Raw genomic sequence first — 21,390 nt, 5'->3', positions numbered from 1 at the left:
GTGGACTGTAGGAAAAAAGGGTTTGCCATGTTCGAAGGTGAAGAATGGCAGCGGGCTGTAGGGGGACAGGGTGTGGGGTGGTCACTGTTCCAGACTGTCTGCCCCATACTTGTGGTTATGTCCACGCTCAGGTATCCCCAGTCAGGGAGCAAGCCGTGCACACTGGTACATTACAGAGCGGTGTAAATCACGGACACTGGCTGCATCATCAGCCCGGATAACATTACTTTAATTTAATAAAGTTCCATTTCATGACATAACATTTCATGAGACATTTAATTTGCGTTTTTGTTACAGTGCCCCAGCAGGGGCTATTTAAATATTTTGTGACTTGTTGCTTAAAAAAGCAGAGTGAGCTTTACTCTGTATCTAACCCCATGCTGTCCCTGTCCTGGGAGTGTTTGATGGGGGGACAGTGTAGAGGGAGCTTTAGTCTGTATCTAACCCCATGCTGTCCCTGTCTTGCGAGTGTTTGATGGGGTGACAGTGTAGAGTGAGCTTTACTCTGTATCTAACCCTGTGCTGTCCCTGTCCTGGGAGTGTTTGATGGGAGACAGTGTAGAGTGAGTTTTACTCTGTATCTAACCCCATGCTGTCCCTGTCCTGGGAGTGTGTGATGGGGGACAGTGTAGAGTGAGCTTTACTCTGTATCTAACCCCGTGCTGTCCCTGTCCTGGGAGTGTGTGATGGGGGACAGTGTAGAGGGAGCTTTACTCTGTATCTAACCCCATGCTGTCCCTGTCCTGGGAGTGTTTGATGGGGGACAGTGTAGAGTGAGCTTTACTCTGTATCTAACCCCATGCTGTCCCTGTCCTGGGAGTGTTTGATGGGGGACAGTGTAGAGTGAGCTTTACTCTGTATCTAACCCCGTGCTGTTCCTATCCTGGGAGTGTTTGATGGGGGACCATGTAGAGGGAGCTTTACTCTGTATCTAACCCCATGCTGTCCCTGTCCTGGGAGTGTTTGATGGGGGACAGTGTAGACGGAGCTTTATTCTGTATTTAACCCTGTGCTGTCCATGCCCTGGGAGTGTTTGATGGGGACAGTGTAGAGGGAGCATTGGTCTGTATCTAACCCTGTGCTGTCCCTGTCCAGGGAGTGGTTGAGGGGGACAGTGTAGAGGGAGCTTTACTCTGTGTGTAAACCCATGCTGTCTCTGTCCGGGGAGCAGTTGATGGGGACAGCGTAGAGGGAGATTTACTTTCAGTTCAAAAGACTTGGAGATAGCAAAGGGATAGCAATGATGAGTACAAATATTCTCTCTTCCCGAGTGTACGTGCAGTCATGTAATGCCTTTTCTGACCTCAATGTTTCAAAACGATTAATAGCAATGGATTAGAGCCAGTGTTTATTGCCCATCCCTAATTACCCAGAGGGCAGTTAAGAGTCAACCACATTGCTGTGGGTCTGGAGTCACATGGAGGCCAGACCAGGTAAGGATGGCAGTTTCCTTCCTTAAAGGACATTACTGAACCAGGTGGATTTTTCCAACAATTGACAATGGTTCACAGTCATCATTAGACTCTTAATTCCTCATTTTTGTTGAACTCGACTTCCACCATCTGTCGTGGCAGGATTCAAAGCCAGGTCTCCCAGAACATTACCCAAGTCTCTGGATTAATAGTTAAGTGATAATACCACACAGACTTAATCAAAATTTATGAAGTTCCCTTTGTAATAATTGATGGAATATGTTGCAGTGAAAGGCAACACTGATGCTAATTCTGTTTATTTCACCACCTTGATCACTTTAAGATGACAGGAAGCATGGTACAGCAAGATCCCACAAAAAAGCCAATGGGAGCATGACCAGTTAAAAGTTTTTCGTGGTGCTGATTGAAGTTTGGATGGGTTATTAGGGAGAAATATCCTCATTCGCAGTAGTGCCATGGGTTCAGACAATCCTGAGCAGAGATCCCTGAGTTTAACACTTCAACTGAACAAAAATCTATCACCTCTGATGGCAGTACTCCCTGTCAGGTAGCACCATTCTGCATTGTGTGTTTAACTTTCCAATGTGGAACTCAGATACAGAACTTCCTGGCTCAGTGCTGAGTGCTACAAACAAACAGCCAGACTCAAGTGGTGTTTGGCTCTGCAGGGGCCAACCATTGCATCACTGGGATAGCTTCCCCACTTCAAAGCCACCAAGTGCTCACTAACAGATGGAAAAGAATCCAGCCCACGTTTTCCCAGCATCTCCAAAGGCTTCCCCACTCCACAAGAGGTGAAGAGGAGGATGTTTATGTTGGGTTTGGATTCTCTAATCAAGGATCCAAGGTACATGCCAAACACTTGCCTCTTTGATGGAGCTGGAACCACACACATACAGACTCAGAGAAAACAGACACACACACCCTTACCCATGCAGACAGACACACACAATCACACGCACACATACACATACACATACACACATACAAACACAAAATCACTCACACATTCATATTCTCACACACGCACTCAGTCACACACAGTCGCTCACACATACAGTCACTCATACATCCACATTCTCATACGCACTCATTCACATGCTCACACTCTCACACACACTCACTTGCTCTCTCTTTCTCTCCCTCTCTCTCTCTCACACACACACACAAACAAACCCACTGCAACATGAAAACTGGCTCATGGACAGCCCCGCATTCCAAACTCTTTCCAGACAGATTCTTGAATCCCTCAGCACACTCAGATGTTGCACTCTGAAACAAGGTGTACAGCATGTTTCTCACTTACTCGAATCAGCGCTGCAGGCAATGCTGGTCGCTGAATCTTTACCTTGCTTCTGTGACAGTCCATCAGACACTAGCTCATCTCTACTGAACCACCGACTATCTAATGTCGCCCTGGTTAGGAACATATTACACAAACTCAGAACTCATCCAATCACAAGCAAGACACGTGTGCACTTACGTAGCACTTTTCATTGCCGCAGAATGTCCCAAAGCCAACATGTGTTGTAGCCATTTCAAAAAAATAATCTGGAATTAAGAGTCTAATGTTGACTATGAATCTATTGTTGATTATCAGGAAAACCCATCTGGGTCACTAATGCCCTTTAGGGTAGGAAGCTGCCATCCTTACCTGGCTGGCCTACATGTGACTCCAGACCCACAGCAATGTAGTTGGCTTTTAATTGCCCTGTGGGTAATTAGGGATGGGCAATAAATGCTGGTCTAGCCAGTGTCATACTGTGAATGAATAAAAAATATACAGCAAAGCAGTCAACAATTTGTGCGTTGCAAGGTTTCTATTTTGTTCTTTCATGGGATGTGGGTGTCACTGGAAAGGCCTGACATTTGTTGACCATCCCTAACTGCCCTTGAATGATGTGGCTTACTCAACCATTGCAGAGGACAGTGAGGGCCAATCAGTTTGCTGTGGGTCTGGAGTCCCATGTAAATCAGGCCAAGGAGTGAGGACAGATTTCCTTCCCTAAAGACATTGGTGAACCAGATGGTTTTCAAAACAATCGACGTTGGTTTCACAATCCTTGTTTTAAAGAATTACAATTTCACCACCAGCCATAATGATATTCAAACTCATGTCCCCAGAGCACATGATTAGCACTACTGCCTCATAGCGCCAGGGACCAGGGTTCAATTCCAACCTCGGGCAACTGTCTGTGAGGAGGTTGCATGCTCTCCCCATATCTGTATGGGTTTCCTCCCATAGTCCAAAGATATGCAGGTTAGAGTGGATTGGCCATGGGAAATTGCCCCAGTGTCCAGGGATATGCAGGCTAGTTGGGTTAGCCATGGGAAATGCAGGATTACAGTCGTAGGGTGGGGGCGTTGGATCTGGGTGAGATGGACTTCAGAGGGTCGGTGTGGATTCGATAGGCCTGCTTCCACACTGTAGGGATTCTCTGATTAGCCTGGGATACTGCTTTACCAACTCAGTGACATTGAAATAAGTGTATCACTCAGCAGAGGGCAATTAAGGGTTACTCAGATTTCTGTGGGTAAGGATTATAGGACTGGAAATTGGGATTAGTGCTCCTTTAGTGAGAGTTATTGTCATGCAGACTCGATGGGCTGATGGACATTTTCTGCATTTTATTGCTCTATGACTAGAGTTGCATATAATCCAGATGAGGTAAGGACAGCAGGTTCCTTCTCTATTGGACATTAGTGAACCAGATGGGTTTTTAACACTACCAATGATTCTTCCAGCCTCCTCACCCTCCACAAGGAAAACATCCCATAGCCTTTTGACTTAGAGACAAGAGTATGACTCATTGAGACACATCTAGTGCCTAAGGAGTTGGGTTGTACCATGATCCCTCGCTCTTTCTATCCTCATCCACATTTGACAACCAAATTCAAAATTAGGTCCCATGTCAATATTTTCACAGCTTCCCTCCATTTACAGCCCCAATATACGTATGCTAGGAATTGTTACACACATTGTACAAGGAACACAGAGGTGATTGCACCTGCTTGGCACAAAGTCCACGTGTTCCCATGCAATAACACAACGCAGTTTCTACATTCAATGATCTCTCCCCCCACTATGGACATATGACTTGGAAGGAGACCATTCAGCCCTGCTTCATCATTCTACGCGATCATGGCTGATCCTCCAACCTTCTGTCCCCTTGAGCAGAAATCAGAGAAAAAAAATGTCTGAAACCTGAAAAGAAAATTTAAGAATATAACTGGACAACTTTTAAAATCCGATTCAAAATTTGAGGATGTCCTGTATCAATTTTTTAAATCCTTCCTCAGATTTAATCACAACTGACACATACTCGTTAAAATTAGACAAAAAAAGTGAATTCTCCATAGCAGCAACACCTCTACCAATCAGAATCTACTTGCAAACTAATCAGCACCCTGTTTTCATGAATATAGATCATTGTTGCCTTTGAGATTTGCTATTCTTGCGATTGTATCCTGATGAATTCAAGATGAAAATCTTCAACAGCATGCCTCTTCTTTGTTAACAATATTTGAGCTCATTGCTCCTAACCAATCAAAAATAATGTTTGCAACGCTGGGTTGAGATCTTCAATTCAGTAGTGATCCCATTCTGAGAGTCATCAGTATCAAAAGCCAATTACTGGTGATATATCAGGCAGCAAGACTACACTCTACTCCCTGACATAACACTCATCTCCAATGTAATCAAACTCAAAGCAATCTACTTAATGACAAACTGAAGAGCAAACTGGACCAAACATGGACCAAATTGTCAAATATAAAAAATAGTTTTGGGGACTGTCATGGAGGCAGTAGTACTGAAAACCTAAAAAAAAATGAACAGTAGGAGGTCCTTTAGCCTGTCAAGTTTGTTCTATCACTCAATTGAGACCATCACTTGATTGTCAACTCCCTGTAACAACTTGATGTATTGTGTGTGATTTATGCATATTTTAAGCTCAATTATTTTAGAGTTTAGCATGTGTTTTTGGTCAGGGTGTCTGAAGGGGTTCAATGATTAATTTTCAAGCATTGTGTAGCCATGGTGATTTTTTTAAAAAATAAAACATTATGAGACTGCATATTCCTGGTGAATAAGGTTTTGTTTCTATTGGGAGATTTTATAGCAAACTGTTGTGCATTAAGCTAAGATGAGAAGATCAGAGATTGATTTTTTTTGTTTTTCTTGTCATTCAGAGAAAAACTGATAACTGGTTCAGTTTGGCAGTTTTACAGAGATTTTAGTTTAAGCTGCGCATATAAAACAATTGCTCCTGAAGAAAGAAAATGGTTTAGAACTGTAAGAAACAGGTTAACTCAATGGGAAGAATTTAGTGTTAAAAGTTTCCGACCACATTTGGTTTCAACCCAGAAGGGGTTATTTGCAGCTGAGAAAGTCTTAGTTTGTATGAAGGGTCCAGGGAGGAGCTATCAGATTCTCAGGGCTGAATAGCATTTTCAGTGAGCACCACACAAAAAAAAAGAAACAGATTTCTCATTGTTAATATGACATTTTTCCCCGCTTTATCACGACAGTAACTGAAGCTAATTTACTCAACACTTCCAAATGGCAATTTGTTGATTTGCTTTATTTTGAATGATATTGCCTATTGTACACATCAATTTCTCTGTCAGCCATTACTGAGCTTTTCACTGCAGGGTGAATCCTGCTCGACTGCTGTTGTTTCTTTGAAATAAATCAAAACTACCTTTATTTAAATCACACTTCTCACCATCTCAGGATATCCCAAAGGACTTCAAGACTTGTCAAATGCGGGCACAAAAATTCAGCAACCAATTTGAACACAGCAAGGGGTCACAAACAGCAGAAACATATGAACAAGGAACTAGAGTAGGCCACTCAGCCCTTTGAACCTATCCCATCACTTGACAAGATCAAGGCTGATCTGATTTTTAACCTCAATTCCACCTTCCTGATTATCCACAATAATCTTTCATCCCCTGGGTAACCAAGAGTCTATCTACATCTGCCTTAAATATATTTACAAATCCCTGCATTATTGCCTTTTGAGGAAGCAATTACAAAGACTCTCAATCCTCTGAGATAAATAAGTATTTCCTCATTTCTGTCTTAAATTGACGAACCCTTTATATTTAAATGATGACCCCTAGTCTAAATTCTCCCACAACAGGAAACATCCTTTTCCACATCTGTTTGGTTAAGTCCCCTTGGGATGTTATATGCTTCAATTAAGTCACCTCCGATTCTTCTAAACTCCAGAGGATACAGTCGTAAGCTTCAGGTATTAGTCTAGTAAACATTCTCGGCTAACATAGCAGCTTTCTTCTGTAAGTATGGTGCCCAGTAGTGAGCACCATACTCCAGATGCAGTCACAGATCTGATTCCAGGTGTCGATTCAGGAGTATTGGTCAGGAGTCCATTCTCCAACAGTAGGAACCAACAAGGACCTCAAACTTCTCATTCAGATGATGCAACTATGATAGTGCAGCATACATAAGGGAGTCAATGGCCTAGTCAGTATTATTACTGGGCTACTAATCCAGAGAGCTGGGTAAAGTTCTGGAGATCCAGGTTTGAATGCCACCATGGCAGATGGTGGACTTCGAATTCAATACAAAGTCTGAAATTAAGAATCAAATGATGACTGTGAATTGATTGTTGGAAAACCCCATCTGGCTCACTTTTCCTATCTAAAGATTCTATCCTATTCTAAAGATAGATATTTTTGAACAATGAAGGAATTAAGGGTTACGGTGAGAGGGCGGGAAGTGGAGTTGAGTCCATGATCTTATCGAATGGAGGAGCAGGCTAAAGGACCAGACAGCCTACTCCTGTTCCTAGTTCTTATGTTTTTTAGGGAAGGAAACTGCTATCCTTACCCAGTCTGGCCTACATGTGACTCCAGACCCACAGCAATGAGGTTGACTCTTGACTATCCTCTGGGTAATTAGGGATGGGTAATTAATACTGGCTTGCTCTGCGATGCCCACATCCTGTGAATGAATAAAAACAAAACACCCTTGGCACTCGCACAGGGAACATCAGCTGTGATCACATTGAGACAGGAGCACCTGAACCTGCAACATATCGATGTTGAGGTGAGGGTTTTACCCCTCAAACTGTCGCAGAGGGCCCAAGTGAACAAACATCATTGCAAAGAGCAACCATGAGATTATCAGGCGACATGCACTGCTGGGAATATGCAAACAGACCACTACATTACAGTCACAGAGTCATACAGAACAGAAACACACCCTTCATCCCAAGCGTCCAAACTAAACTAATCACATTTGCTTGTGTTTGACCCATATCCCTCTAAACATTTGCTATCCAATTGTCTTTTACCTACTCTGTTCTTCCTTTTGGCACCTCATTCCACAGACGATCTTCCCTAGTGTGAAGAAGTTGCCCCTCAGATTTAAAGGGTCCGTTCTCCTCTCATCTTAAAATATGTCCCTATGTTTGGAACTTCCCTACATTAAGGAAAAGACCTTGGCTATTCACCCTATCTGTGCCCCTTATGACTTTATAAACCTCTATAAGTTCACCCTTCAACCCCCTACACTCCAGTGAAAAATGTCACAGCTTCTCCTTATAACTCAAACCCTCCAGGCCCAACAACATCCTGGTGAAGCCTCTCCAAATTAATAAGATCATTCCTATAGCAGGGCGACCAGAACTATGCGAAAGGGTGAAAGTGAGGACTGCAGATGCTGGAGATCAGAGTCAAGATTAGAGCGGTGCTGGAAAAGCACAGCAGGTCGAGGAGCAGGAAAATCGACGTTTCGGGCAGGAACCCTTCAGCTCATTCCTGATGAAGGGCCTTTACCCGAAACGTTGATTTTCCTGCACCACTCTAATCTCGACCAGAACTATATACAGGTCTCCAAAAGTGGTCTTTCCAACATCCTGTACAACCTTAACATGACGTCCTGTACTCGAAGGTCTGAGCAATGACAGGAAGCGTGCTAAACACCTTCTTAACCATCCTCTGACTGACCCACAACAAGGGACAAAAATGACAGCACACCACCAAAATCAGGCTTCTCAGTTGTCAATGTAAGCTGAGGAAGGTGGCTTTTGATAATATTGTGTTGCTGAAGGAAGGGAAACGCACATCAAAACATCGATTACATTCCAGGAACACTTTGCTATGCAATTTGTGGTAACACGTTACAAGCATGAGGGAGGCAGAAGGTGGTTCTTATCTCTAAAAACTGCAACAAAACTAACTGGAGACTCCAAACAGGTGACACACAGGCCAAGTGATTCATATTTCTACCCACAGAATAATACACTGCTGCACTTTCGGGACTGCGGTCACATAATATAAAGACTTGTACTTAGAACTGCACTTTCCCTACAGTGAGTACAGCAGACTTTCAGGAAGAATTGTACAAGCACAGAGTGAGGACTTTCGGCCCCTTACGTCTGTGCCAGCCACTGGAAAGCCAAAAGCAGGACCAGCCCTTGCTGTTTCCCCAGACTACTCCAATTCATAGCCAGTGTTCCTGAATTGGCGCTGTCCTCATCAGTGCAGCCTCCTGCAGTTCAACAGCCTCCTCACTCCCCCACCCACAGAACATGCTGTTCCTCCAACTCCGACCCCCTTCAGTGATTCCAACCCAAAGCTCCAACAGATTCCCCACCAACCACCACCCAAATCGACCCTTTCTGGTGAGAAGTGAATTTCACTTAAGAAGCCAAGGAAGCAATGTCAACCCATTCGGCCCCTCAAACCTGCTCCACCATCCTCAACGCTATCTTGGTCGAGCTTGGGCTTCAACCTCACTATCTCTCCCACTCTCCATATCCTTCAATTCCCTGCAAAGAGTGAAAATCCATCTCTCTTTCAATATGAAGTATAATTTGTAATGGAGCATCCACAACTCTCCATCTCCGAATACCAATCATCCATAACCCTTTGAGTGAAATACATTCTTTTCACCTCCATCCTCAATGATTGGTCCCTCATCGTGCTGCTGTGAGCTAGATTTTCCCCTCTTCAGGAGAACCATCTCCAGGTCAACCTAGTCAAGGCCACCCCACCACCAAGGAACCCCACCCCAAACCCTGCTGGTTCAATGGGATCATCTCCCACTTTTTTAAACCCCACAATAAATAAACCCAATTTACTCAATGTATCTTCAGGACAACACTCAACAATCCCATCAATTTTCACGAGACAGTTGCCAATGGAAGTACATTCTTCTTAGAAACATAGAAAATAGGAGCAGAAGTAGGCCATTCAGCCCTGATTCATGAGCTGTGGGGATCACTGGAAAGGCCAGCATTTATTGCCCATGCCTAATTGTCCTGAGGGCATTTAAGAGTCGACCACATTGCTGTGCGTCTGGAGTCAGATGCAGGCCAGACCAGGTAAGGATAGCAGTTTCCTTCTCTCATGGACATTAGTGACCCAAATGGGTTTTTCCAACAATTGACAATGGTTTCCTGGTTAACATTAGACTCTTAATTCCAGACTTGTTATTGACTTCAAATTCTACCATCTGCTGCAGTGGGAATTGAACTCAGGTCCCCAGAGCATATCTTGGGTTGCTGGATTAACAGCACAGCAATAATACTATTAGGCCACCACAACATATCACACAACACAGTTCCCTATTCCCACTTTCTCCATCACTCTTTTGATCCTTTTAGCTCTAAGAACTATACTTAACTCCTTCTTTAAAACATTCAATGCTTTGGTCTCAACCGTTTTCTGTGGCAGAGGATTCCACAGGCTCTCCACTCTCTGGGTGAAGATATTTCTGTTCAGCTCGGTCCTAAATGTGACCCCTAGTTCTGGACTCATTGGTCATCAGGAATGTCCTTACTCGGTTTACCCCCCTACCTAGTCCTGTTAGAATTTTACAGGTTTCAATGCAGCCTTTCCATCCTGCTAAACTGGTTCCAACTGATCCAGCCTGTCTTTATAAATTAGTCCTGCCATTCCAGGAATCAGTCCGGAAAATCTTTGTTGCACTCCCTCCAACGCCAGAACATCCTTCCTCAGGTACGGAGACCAAAACTGCACACAATACTCCAGGTGTGGTCTCATCAAAACCCAACATAACAGTAGCAAGAGTCTCTTAATCTCCTAACTTGATCTCCTTGCAGTAAAGTCCAATCCTCTGCAGCCAGTATACTGGGTCAGACTGACGTTTATTGGCTATTCCTCTCGATAGAAGGTTATTTCACAGCCAAGATTCAAACACATTGTTACGCAGGACCACAGTCAGAGCAGGAGTTGTCTTCTTCCTGGGGAGATTAGTGAATCGCTCAATTTAACTCCACCTCAGCCTGTATCAGCTTTGCCCCTCTTGTCAGATAAAATCTCGAGCAAAATGCCCAGAGTTGTTGTCGAACGATTTTGTCACATCCCAATCTCTTGTCAACAGTTAGCATTGCAAAGGACTTCCACTTTCTGTTCTGTTGCACCCTAACGTTAGAAAGAACATTATGTGCCATTGGAGAGAAAAAGCCTGGACTGTGAGAAAACACAGTGCCAAAGGTTCAACCACATTAGGACTTAATTGATAGGTGCTTGTGGCTTTTCTATGACATAAATGTCAACCAAACGAGGGGGCCTTCACTAATGGATCTGTCATTAACTCACAAGCACACTCTAAATGCCTGTGCTCTAGTTTACACAAGTCAAGTGTTCTTTAAATGATTTATTGTCAGTGCTGCAACAGTGTACTTAATAAAAAGGAAATCAACTGATGTCGTGGGTTGAGATTCTGACAGATTCACTAGAAACAGGAAAACACAAATGCTATTTTCACAATAAACATTTACACTCTCACCTCCTCCACCCCTATCATGTTTCCAGATCTCTGCATTTCTCAGAGTGAGGTCCTTTTATCCATCCTCCAGTTTTAATCCCGCCATTGACTGACAGCTGTGCCTTCAGCTCTCTGGGCTCTAACCCCGGGATTCACTTCTGAACGCTCTCAGTGTTTTTTTCTCTTAAAAAAACACCTTACACTCTTGGGAGGCAATGCCATAACAGTAACGTCACCGGACTCATTCATTCAAAATAACGCTCTAGGGTCAAGTGTTCAAATCCCAACATGGTACATCGTGCAATTTGGAGTCAATAGATTAGATTAGATTCCCAACAGTGCAGAAACAGGCCCTTTGGCCCAACAAGTCCACACCGACCCTCCAAAGAGTAACCCACCCAGACCCATTTCCCTCTAACTAATGCACCTAACACTATGGGCAACTTAGCATGGCCAATTCACCTGACCTGCACATCTTAGGAAAGCTCTGGAGTTAATCTAATGATGATCATGCAAATAACAATTTCGCTATTCACTAACATCCTTCTAGGAAGGGTCACCACACCCGAACTGTTAACTCTGCTTTCTCTCTACAGATGCTGACAAACATGCTGAGCTTTTCCAGCAATTCCTGATTTTGTTTTCAATCTGCCATCCTTGCCTGGTCTGATCTACACGTGACTCCAGACCTTCAGCAACGTCCGTGATTCTTATCAGCTCTCTGGGGTAATTAGGGATGGACAATAAATGCTGGTCTAGACAATGTCACTCATGAAGAAAGATTTTGGCCAATATTTTCAACATCTATTCAACCTCTTGGCTTACCATCCAATTTGACTTGATCGATTGGCTCTGTAAAGGGCATTGGGATGTTTATTTTCTCTCCTCAGTAAAAAGGGCTGTGTGATTGACAGTTGTGGAGTTCCAAAAATGAATTATTGGGTGGAAACAAAGCACATTTCGAAAATCAGTGTTGAATGAGCTGTACAGAGGAGGAACACCATGTCCATCTTAAACTGAGCTGTCAAACTGTTGAAGCTACAGGTCAGGTTCGCGAAACAGTGAAAGCAACATGTGAAAGACAATCCCACAGCCAACTGGTCAGATCCATGTCCAGTCATGAAAGCTGGTGCTTTCTGGGTGGTGGGAATCTGTAAGGGTGGGGAAGGCAGAAACATTGATAACATTGAAGGAAATATGTAGATGAGCACTTGCGATGCCAAGGCTGTGATTGGGCCAAGTGTTGGAAAATGAGATTAGAACAGTTAGGGGAGTGTTTTTGACTGGGGCAGACACGATGGATCTAAGCGCCATTTTCATGTGCAGCACATCTCTATGATTCTACGACTCTGACTGAAGGGGAAAAGCCAGTTCAAGGAGCATCTACCAACACAATGGTGAAAGAGCCCAGTACCACACTGCCAAAACACAAGACTCAAATATTCACAAAAATCTTTAGCCAGAGATAAGACCACAAGACCATAAGACACAGGAGTGGAAGTAAGGCCATTCGGCCCATCGAGTCCACTCCACCATTCAATCATGACTGATGGGCATTTCAACTCCACTTACCCATATTCTCCCCGTAGCCCTTAATTCCTTGTGACATCAAGAATTTATCAATCTCTGCCTTGAAGACAATTAGCGTCCCGGCCTCCACTGCACTCTGTGGCAATGAATTCCACAGGCCCACCACTCTCTGGCTGAAGAAATGTCTCCGCATTTCTGTTCTGAATTGACCCCCTCTAATTCTAAGGCTGTGTCCACGGGTCCTAGTCTCCTCGCCTAACGGAAACAATTTCCTAGCGTCCACCCTTTCCAAGCCATGTATTATCTTGTAAGTTTCTATTAGATCTCCCCTTAATCTTCTAAACTCCAATGAATACAATCCCAGGATCCTCAGCTGTTTCTCGTATGTTAGACCTACCATTCCAGGGATCATCTGTGTGAATCTCCGCTGGACACGCTCCAGTGCCAGTATGTCCTTCCTGACCAAAACTGGACACAGTACTCCAAATGGGGCCTAACCAGAGCTTTATAAAGTCTCAGTAGCACAATGGTGCTTTTGTATTCCAACCCTCTTCCGAGATAAATGACAACATTGCATTCGCTTTCTTAATCACTGACTCAACCTGCATGTTTACCTTTAGAGAATCCTCGACTAGCACTCCCAGATCCCTTTGTATTTTGGCTTTACGAATTTTCTCATCGTTTAGAAAGTAGTCCATGCTTGTATTCTTTTTACCAAAGTGCAAGACCTCGCATTTGCTCACGTTGAATTCCATCAGCCATTTCCTGGACCACTCTCCCAAACTGTCTAGATCCTTCTGTAGCCCCCCCGCTTCCTCAGTACTACCTGCCTGTCGAGTGTCGAGAGACGCAGAGATTCCCCGAATCACAGATCCAGTCTGCAGCCAATTCAACTCACTCCATGCGATATTAAAAAATGGCTGAATGCATTGGATATTGTAAAGGGTTCATCGCCAATAAGGTTTCAGCAGAAGCAGAAATCGCAGGCCCAGGGTACTGCTTCCTGCCTAGGCCCTGATCCCCTACCAGAGCACAGTGACCCCAGCCCCACATACAAACTCCCGACAGACCCAGGCCCAGATTCCTGGGCCCTGATGAATGCCAAATGTGTGAACATTTGAGGACAGCACCGAACACAATTTCCGTGCATTCTCACTGCACATCGCAAAAACCCAAGTGTCAAGGTACAAGGAAGGAGATTTTGGAAGGTGATGAAGTGACTGAGATATGGCTGCCCAAGAATGGATGACCAGATTGGTGGAGGTGTGGCCTTCCCTTTGGAAGGAAAAAAATCTCAGTTTATTTTTTTAAAAAAAGAAACACTTATTTATTCTGGGTTTTCATTGCAGAGAGGTTTTGAGAAACTTCACATGAATATTCAGGCTGAGTGCAGTGACAATGTTAGAATCATAGAGCACAGAAACAGACCCTTCGGTTCAATTTGTCTGTGCCGATCAAATAAGCTAATTTAATCCTGTCTCATTTGCCAGCATTTGGCCCATATCCCTTTAAACCTTTCCTATTCATATACCCATTCACACGCATTTTAAATGTTGTAATTATGCCAGCCTCCACCACTTCAGCTGGCAGCTCATTCTATACACACACCACCCTCTGCGTGAAAAAGTTGCCCTTTAGGTCTCTTTTAAATCTTTCCCCTCTCACCTGAAACCTATGCCCCCTAGTTTTCCTGGGAAAAGACTTTGTCTATTTACCCTATCCATGCCTCTCGTGATTTTATAAACCTCTATAAGGTGACCCCCTCAGCCTCTGACGCTCCAGGGAAAACAGCCCCAGCCTCTCTCTATAGTTCAAATCCTCCAACCCTGGCAACATCCTTCAAAATATTTTCTGTACCCTTTCACAACATCCTACTTATAGCACACACTGGACTATTCCATGCCAACTGTGTTTGTAGTCTGTGCCAGCCTGTTTTGTGGGAGCAGAGGCGATGGGAGTTGAGGGGAATAGGGGAAGTTTGGCTGATAGACTCTGAATACACTCACTCTCCACTTCCTCAGGCCATCCTGGTACAACCTATCACCCGAGCGATGGTGTGTTTGGCAGTCTTAAAATAACAATAAACCTTTCAGGGTGTAGGTTTGCTCGCTGAGCTGGTAGGTTTGATATCCAGACGTTTCATTACCTGGCTAGGTAACATGGCAGTGGCGACCTTCAAGTGAAGTGAAGCTGTTGTCTCCTGCTTTCTATTTATATGTTTGTCCTGGATGGGGTTCCTGGGGTTTGTGGTGATGTCATTTCCTGTTCGTTTTCTGGGGGGTTGATCGATGGTATCTAGAGCCATGTGTTTGTTTATGGCCTTTTGACCATCTCAACTGGGACAACACATCTATCCTGGGACAGGCTAAGCAAAGACATGCCAGAGAATTCCTAGAGGGCTGGCACTCCAACCACAACGCCATAATCAAACACATAGATCTAGATACTATCTATCAACCCTTCAGAAAATGAACAGGAAATGACATCACCACAAACCCCAGGAACCCCATCCAGGACTAACATATAAATAGAACGCAGGAGACAACAGCTTCGCTTCACTTGAAGGTCACCACTGATGATGTTACCTAGCCAGGTAATGAAACGTCTGGATATCAAATCTACAGCTCAGTGAGCAAACCTACACCCTAAACCTCAACCTGAGCTACAAACCTTCACAAACCTTGCAAAAATAATAAACCTGTTCAGAGAGGATATTGCACATCTCTGTGGCAGGAGGTGCTTGCACCTGGGCCTCCTGTCTCAGGGTTAGGGGCACTACAACTGCGCCACATGTACCCTCCATACCTGAGGATACACATGGATCACACCATTTTCAGCAAAGGGGATTTCTGGAGCACTCTGATTAACTCATGTACACCTACCACTTCATCCAACGCTCCCCTCATGTACACCCACCCCTCCACCCACGCTCCCCCCCACAGTACACCCACCCCCAATTCTCCACATTGCATCAACCCACAACACCCGATTCGCTTCACTTGTTGAGTTCCCACTGGATGGGTCCTTACCTTCACCTGTTTACACGGAAATGCACATGTATGTAGCAGTGTCTCACATGTGATAGCGTGTTCAAATGCACATGGTTGTGGAGCGAGGGTAGGTTTTTCTCTCTCCAAATGATCTTACATCATTCATCACTGCCTCCCCCCACACACACGCATCATCCCCCACACCCCCACCAGAAAAGTATCCTGCTCCATTCTGGAGGCTCCAGTGTCAGAGGGGAGGGGAGCAGGGTGCTGGAAGGTGGGGTATACAGCTCAGCTCAGAGTTGACACAAGGGGAATTGGGGAATATTCAAAATAAAAAGCAGGCTGGCCACACACAAAACATCTGTCTGCAGCCAGGGCACAGATACTGTTGCAGCCTGTAATTTAAAATAAAATGCAAATCTGCTCCTTATTGAGGGCTGACTGATCACACCCTGGGCAGATGCAGCAGAGCTCCGTTCCACAGACAGAGTCAAACCAGGGCAAAGGAGGTGCAGTGATTGAACAGGAGAGTGTGTGTGTGAGAGAGAGAGAGAGAGAGAATGAGAGAATTTGTAGGAGAGAGACAGCGAGAGAGAGATAGAGAGAATGTGTGTGTGTGTGAGAGAATGAGTGTATGCGTGTGAGAGAGAGAAAGAATGTGAGAGAGAGTGTGTGCGTGCGTGAAAGAATGTGAGAGACAGAAAATGAGAGAATGAGACAGTGTGTGAGAAAGAGTTTGAGTGTGAGAGAGAGTGTGAAGGTGTGAGACAATGTGGAGAGTGAGGTTGTGTGTGTGTGTGAGTGTTATGAGAGTGTGAGAGTGATAGTGATTGTGTAAGTGATAGAGTATGTGTGAGCATTCTTGTGTCTATGTGTGTCTATGTGTGTCTATATGTATCTGTGTACGTGCATGTGTGTCTGTGTATGTATGTGTGTGTTTTGAAGTGACTGTGTCAGAATGAGAGAGTGTGTAACAGTGTCCCTTACCCAGCATCATTATCGAGGTCTTGGATCCATCTGGAAACCAGTTATCATATTCTCACGGAATGGAAAGAGGCAGCAGAGATTTATAACCAACATGGGAACATGTTACTCTGCAACAAACCCTCCTCAAGCTTCTGCTAAAAATGTCAATCATTGCAAAGCTCTCAGTTCAACAGGCATCGTCTTCTGTCTATGCCTCATGTGAACACTCAGCAGGAAGACTGCTGGTTCCAACCCTCTCACGTGCGGGTGGCAACACCAAAGACAAGCAATAACTATCCCTAGTCCAACACCCCCTTCTCCCAGTACTCACACCAAGTGCTAGGTTCAGTAAATGGCGCATTGACAGCTTGAGGGATCTTGCTGTGCACAACTTCACTGTCGCTTCTCCTGCATTACATTAACTGCAACTCATAACACATTTCATTGACTGGTCCTGCTATTGGAGTAGGTGCTAGATAAATGCAAGTCTCTTTGTGAAGCTACAAGCTGGTTCAGCTCAATTTCTAGTCAACGGTAACCCCATGAGCAGGATATCGGTGACTAGAAACTAAACTGGGCCAACCATATCAATGATATGGCTCTAAAAGCAAGTCAGAGGCTAGGAATTCTGCCGTGAGTAATTTATATCCTGACTCCTCCAAGTCTGTCTAGGCACATTACAGGAGTGTGACACTTTATAAATTCATCCACATGGATGGGCATCACTGGCTGGCCCAGCATTTACTGCCCATTCCCCATTGCCCTTCAGGGCAGTTAATAATCAACCATATAAACCAGACCAGGGGGTCTGCTACATAAACCAGACAAGGTAAGTGCAACAGATTTCCTTTCCCTTTAACACATATGGGAATCAGTTAGGTTTTTAAATACAGGCGAGAGTGGTTATATATGGTCCTGATTTTATTACTGAAGTAAGAATTTCACCATCTGCCCTGGAAGATTTGAACTCACATTGCTAGAATTTTAGCCTGGGCGTCTGGATTATGAACCCACGGTATCGCCACCACATCACCTTCATTTACCTGAATGAGTCCAGAAACAGTCTGTCAGCTCAACATGATTGATACCCCATCCACTCCCTATGCCACCGACACTCAGTAGCAGCAGTGTGCACCGTCTACAAGATGCCCTGCAGGAATTCACCAAAGATCCTTAGACAGTACCTTCCAAACCCACGACCACTTCCTTCTAAAAGGACCAGGGCAGCAGATACATGGGAACACCATCCCCTGCAAGTTCCCAGCTGAGCCACTCACCATCCTGGCTTGGAAGTATATCAACGCTCCATTGGTGTTGCTGGGTGAAAATCCTGGAATTCCCTCCCTAACTGAAATGTTAGTGTCTCCCTATACTGCAATAATACAAGAAGGGAACTAACCACCACCTTCACAAAGGCGATCAGGGAAGGGCAATAAATGCCAGTCCAGCCAGCAACGCCCACATCTTTTGAACAAATTGCTTAAAAAGCCCCTTTAGAAAGGGAGGAGGCGGTTGTACTGAAGCAACCAAGTCATTTTAAACACCAACACTTACATAGATAAACATAATAACTGGCTTACTATTTACAGCAATGATATTGTTGTAGAGTAAACATATGATGTACAAATTACACTGTGATAACTAATGAGTGAAAAAAATATAATGGCTGTGGAACTAAATTAAAAGATCCCTCTTAATAAAGTCGGCAGATGGTTATTTTTTCATTAGAATCATAGACGCTCATTACAAAATTTAAATGAGGGGGTCAAGGAGAGGGCAAAGTTCAAAGGAATGACTCTTCATAAATGATGGCCTTCCGAAAGCAAGGCTGGTTATAGTAACATTTGCATTTATTTAGAAATCTAAATTAGAGATGCCTCACACAAATGATTATTTTGAAGGTGGGTTGGTGCCATTCTGTAGGTTAAAGTGCAGAGATGTCAGAGTATAATAACTATTTAGGGCATGTACTTCCTGATTTAGTCTCATCCTTGAAGATAGAATGAGTCCACAGACGAGGTATGTGTCTCCACTCCTGTCCCATCAATGGTACCCTCCACCACCCCCCTTCAGGGTAGGTAAAGGCACAAGGTTATGTGGCGTCTATTACTCCTTCAGAGTTTGCAGAATGCTAAACACATGAGGTACAACTTGAAATTCAGTTGCTGTGGTAATGAAGGAGGCAGGGTTGGGAGCCAGGACAGTCAATACCACTGGGTAATCCCGACACTAGTAGAAATGTATGTGGCATCCCCGGATGGGAGGGAAAATATGTCCACTACAACCCTCCTACCCACCTCCCTCAACATCCACTTCCTCCACCACCGGCGCTCAGTAGCAGCAGTGTGTACCATCTACAAGATTCACTGCATAAATTCACCAAGATTTCTTTGACAGCATCTTCCAAACCCATGACCTTGAAGCTAGAAGGACAAGGGCAGCAGATACATGGGAACACCACCCCCTGCAAGTTTCCCTCCAAACCACTCAGCATCCTGACTTGGAAATATTACTGTTGGTATATTTCACAGCGACTTCCGTAACATCACATTTTACTACAAATGACAAATACTTAACACAAGAAGCTTGCTCTCTGCAGCCTGGTCAGTCACTCTCCCCCCAGTGTAAGCTCATCAAACAGATATTCTCCCATACTGTTCCTTCATTGTCCCTGGGTGAACTCCCTCCCTAATAGCACTGTGGGTGTGTCTACAGTACAGGGACAAAAGTGGTTCAAGACAGCAGCTCACCACCACCTTCTCAAGGGCAACTAAAGAAACAAATATCAGTCCTATTACCTCCAGAAAATTATATTAATGAAATTTCGGAGTGGGGATAAAAAGGAATAATGGATTTCCCCAGAGGGAGAGGGGCTAATACTGACAGCCTCTCAAGCTCTCTCTCCCTGAATCTCATCGTCCACTGAAGCCCTTCATTCATCAAGCTGCAAGGCATAAATACGAAAAAAAGTGCTTCCTTATGATAATACTAACAAAACGGTACTGTGAGTATAACGCTGTCAATGATCATTAAGATGATGGAATCTTGCTTATTGCATACTTGATTAATTGACCATAAACTACATGCTGCTAATAACTGAACTGACATTGACGCTGGATCCTGAGTAGCTTATCCCCTTTATGAAAAAACATTAAGATATACAAAGTCACACTTAGCCTTAACCTTGCAATGAACGGGGTGGTGCCTGGGCCTGTATTATCCTCTTCATTTACTTTCAGCCATTTCTCCTGGTCGTCAGGATAGTAGGGCGTGTAAGCAGACAGTGTGAAACAGCAGGGTGACATTTGTTGGGGGGAGGGGGTCGAGACCAAGAGCAATAGTGAGGGATCGGGCAGGGGGAGGCATGAAGGTTCGTCACTCCTGTTATAAATCAGAACACTGTGTCTCAGTCACGGTGAGCAACCTACTGGCCCGTGTTTAACAGAATCTAAAAGCGATGCTCACCAAAATAAATCAACTGCACACGGAATGGAAATGCCATGTTATGCACCTCCAAATACGTTACTGAAAAGTAGATGCTGCAGGGTGTCCTGGAGGCAGGTTAGAGGCAGGAGGAACAATCGCCATGAGGAACAGTGGCGTGGAGGTTGGCTATTGTGCCAGGACCCACCAAGTATAGTCCTTTCCATAAAACTGGCGATTTGCCAGGTAATTGTGTAGTTCAATGAGGGACTGACTGGAGCTTGGTGTTTCAGCACAGTGGAAAGCTGGGTTTTAATCGAAAACTCAGAGCCTCTGTACTAAATACAGCAATTTGACCTCTGCTACTGCAATCGCACAATTTAAGCTGCACAGATTCAGGAGTTAAGAGTCACTCACCAGGGACTGAGACACATTATTTTCCTTTGATGACTTAGTAATTTCCTTTTATCTGTCTCACACACACACACACACACACACTCTCTCTCTAACACAGACACACACACACACTAACACATACACAACGGTAGGCAATTCACATAGACAGACAGATACACAGATATATGCACAAACGCACACAGACGTATGCGCACACTGACACATACGCATAGAGACAAAGGCAGACAATACATGAAGACAGACATAGATAGATACACACACACATACACTCTCTAACACAGACACGCAAACACAGACACAACGGCAGGCAATTCACATAGACAGACAGATACACAGATATATGCACAGACGCACACTGACACACACGCATAGTCACACACATACACACACATCTATCTCCCAGCTGATTAAAGCACCAGGAAAATGAGCTGCGCACAGCAGGTGTCTTGACATTCAAGCGCGGCGCGTCTGTCCTGGGGCGGGCTGGGCGTGGACGTGCCGGGGAGTTCCTAGGGGCCTGATGCTCCAGCCATGGCGCCATGGGCGGACGCGTGGATCTGGATGCCGTCTGTCGGCCCCTCGGAGGGCGGGCGGGGGGTGGCGTCGCCATGGGCCCCATCCAGGACAAACATGTGGTTAGGGGGCAGGGGGCCGCATCTTCGCTTCGCTTGGAGGTCGCCATTAATGTTGCCTGGTCGGGTGGTGGGGCGTCTGGATGTCAAGCCTACAGCTCAGCGAGCAAACCTACATCATAAATCTCAACCTGAGCTACAAACCATCACAAATCTTACAGTAGTAAGCGTATGGAATGCTTTGCCTGCAACGGTAGTAGATTCGCCAAGTTTAAGTGCATTTTAAGTCG

At 44.7% G+C, this 21,390-nt stretch overlaps 1 protein-coding gene across 2 annotated transcripts in view; it reads right to left on the bottom strand.

Moving 5' to 3' along the window:
- Positions 1 to 21,390, bottom strand: part of LOC132822232 (plexin-A1-like) — a 541,551-nt gene that overhangs the window by 482,033 nt on the left and 38,128 nt on the right. The gene's annotated exons all lie outside the window — the stretch shown is intronic.

This window comes from Hemiscyllium ocellatum, chromosome 14 (genome assembly GCF_020745735.1).
Source record: "Hemiscyllium ocellatum isolate sHemOce1 chromosome 14, sHemOce1.pat.X.cur, whole genome shotgun sequence".
Lineage (NCBI taxonomy): Eukaryota > Metazoa > Chordata > Chondrichthyes > Orectolobiformes > Hemiscylliidae > Hemiscyllium > Hemiscyllium ocellatum.
The sequence above is the reverse complement of the archived record's forward strand: the minus strand, read 5'-3'. Positions and strand labels throughout refer to the sequence as shown.